The sequence below is a fragment of the Gnatocerus cornutus genome, unplaced genomic scaffold (assembly GCF_029298725.1).
Source record: "Gnatocerus cornutus isolate USDA-ARS CGAHR unplaced genomic scaffold, icGnaCorn1.1 ctg00000061.1, whole genome shotgun sequence".
Taxonomy (NCBI): domain Eukaryota; kingdom Metazoa; phylum Arthropoda; class Insecta; order Coleoptera; family Tenebrionidae; genus Gnatocerus; species Gnatocerus cornutus.
The window spans coordinates 180574-183190 of NW_028275406.1; positions in this window are offsets into that span (position 1 = coordinate 180574).

The following is a 2617-nucleotide window of genomic DNA, read 5'->3' on the forward strand; positions in this document are numbered from 1 at the left end:
CATCGATATATGCGGTTTTCTGTAAGAATTTTGATGATTTCGTGCAAAATTCTGCTGTTTTCTTGCAATTCAGCCGTTGAATCTTGGTAAAAAGTCATGATTTTGTAGATTTCGTGCTCTACTTTGCGAATTCAAGATAGAAAACAACGAAAATCGGCGAGAAATCGTCGTTTTGCATCGAAATATGCGGTTTTCTGTAAGAATTTTGATGATTTCGTGGATAATTCTGCTGTTTTCTTGCAATTCAGCCGTTGAATCTTAGTAAAAAGTCATGATTTTGTAGATTTCGTGCTCCTCTTTGCGAATTCAAGCCAGAAAACAACGAAAATCGGCGAGAAATCGTCGTTTTGCATCGAAATATGCGGTTTTCTGTAAGAATTTTGATGATTTCGTGCAGAATTCTGCTGTTTTCTTGCAATTCAGCCGTTGGATCTTGGTAAAAAGTCATGATTTTGTAGATTTCGTGCTCTTCTTTGCGAATTCAAGATAGAAAACAACGAAAATCAGCGAGAAATCGTCGTTTTGCATCGAAATATGCGGTTTTCTCTTAGAATTCTGATGATTTCGTGCAGAATTCTGCTGATTTCTTGCAATTCAGCTGTTGAATCTTGGTAAAAAGTGATGATTTTGTAAATTTCGTGCTCTTCTTTGCGAATTCAAGCCAGAAAACAACGAAAATCGGCAAGGAATCGTCGTTTTGCATCGAAATATGCGGTTTTCTCTAAGAATTTTGACGATTTCGTGCTGAATTCTGCTGTTTTCTTGCAATTCAGCCGTTGAATCTTGGTAAAAAGTGATTATTTAGTAGATTTCGTGCTCTTCTTTCCGAATTCAAGCCAGAAATCAACGAAAATCGGCGAGAAATCGTCGTTTTGCATTGAAATATGCGGTTTTCTGTAAGAATTTTGATGATATCGTGCAGAATTCTGCTGTTTCCTTGCAATTCAGCCGTTGAATCTTGGTAAAAAGTCATGATTTTGTAGATTTCGTGCTCTTCTTTGCGAATTCAAGCCAGAAAACAACGAAAATCGGCGAGAAATCGTCGTTTTGCATCGAAATATGCGGTTTTCTCTAAGAATTTTGACGATTTCGTGCAGAATTCTGCTGTTTCCTTGCAATTCAGCCGTTGAATCTTGGTAAAAAATTATGATTTTGTAGATTTCGTGCTCTCCTTTGCGAATTCAAGCCAGAAAACAACGAAAATCGGCGAGAAATCGTCGTTTTGCATCGAAATATGCGGTTTTCTGTGAGAATTTTGATGATTTCGTGCAGAATTCTGCTGTTTTCTTGCAATTCAGCTGTTGAATCTTGGTAAAAAGTCATGATTTTGTAGATTTCGTGCTCTTCTTTGCGAATTCAAGCCAGAAAACAACGAAAATCGGCGAGGAATCGTCGTTTTGCATCGAAATATGCGGTTTTCTGTAAGAATTTTGATGATTTCGTGCAGAATTCTGCTGTTTCCTTGCAATTCAGCCGTTGAATCTTGGTAAAAAGTGATTATTTAGTAGATTTCGTGCTCTTCTTTGCGAATTAAAGCCTGAAAACAACGAAAATCGGCGAGAAATCGTCGTTTTGCATCGATATATGCGGTTTTCTGTAAGAATTTTGATGATTTCGTGCAAAATTCTGCAGTTTTCTTGCAATTCAGCCGTTGAATCTTGGTAAAAAGTCATGATTTTGTAGATTTCGTGCTCTTCTTTGCGAATTCAAGCCAGAAAACAACGAAAATCGGCGAGAAATCGTCGTTTTACATCGAAATATGCGGTTTTCTGTAAGAATTTTGATGATTTCGTGCAGAATTCTGCTGTTTTCTTGCAATTCAGCCGTTGAATCTTGATAAAAAGTCATGATTTTGTAGATTTCGTGCTCTTCTTTGCGAATTCAAGATAGAAAACAACGAAAATCAGCGAGAAATCGTCGTTTTGCATCGAAATATGCGGTTTTCTCTTAGAATTCTGATGATTTCCTGCAGAATTCTGCTGTTTTCTTGCAATTCAGTTGTTGAATCTTGGTAAAAAGTCATGATTTTGTAGATTTCGTGCTCTTCTTTGCGAATTCAAGCCAGAAAACAACGAAAATCGGCGAGAAATCGTCGTTTTGCATCGAAAAATGCCGTTTTCTGTAAGAATTTTGATGATTTCGTGCAGAATTCTGCTGTTTTCTTGCAATTCAGCCGTTGAATCTTGGTAAAAAGTGATGATTTTGTAGATTTCGTGCTCTTCTTTGCGAATTCAAGCCAGAAAACAACGAAAATCGGCGAGAAATCGTCGTTTTGCATCGAAATATGCGGTTTTCTCTAAGAATTTTGACGATTTCGTGCAGAATTCTGCTGTTTTCTTGCAATTCAGCCGTTGAATCTTGGTAAAAAGTGATTATTTAGTAGATTTCGTGCTCTTCTTTGCGAATTAAAGCCTGAAAACAACGAAAATCGGCGAGAAATCGTCGTTTTGCCTCGATATATGCGGTTTTCTGTAAGAATTTTGATGATTTCGTGCAAAATTCTGCTGTTTTCTTGCAATTCAGCCGTTGAATCTTGGTAAAAAGTCATGATTTTGTAGATTTCGTGCTCTACTTTGCGAATTCAAGATAGAAAACAACGAAAATCGGCGAGAAATCG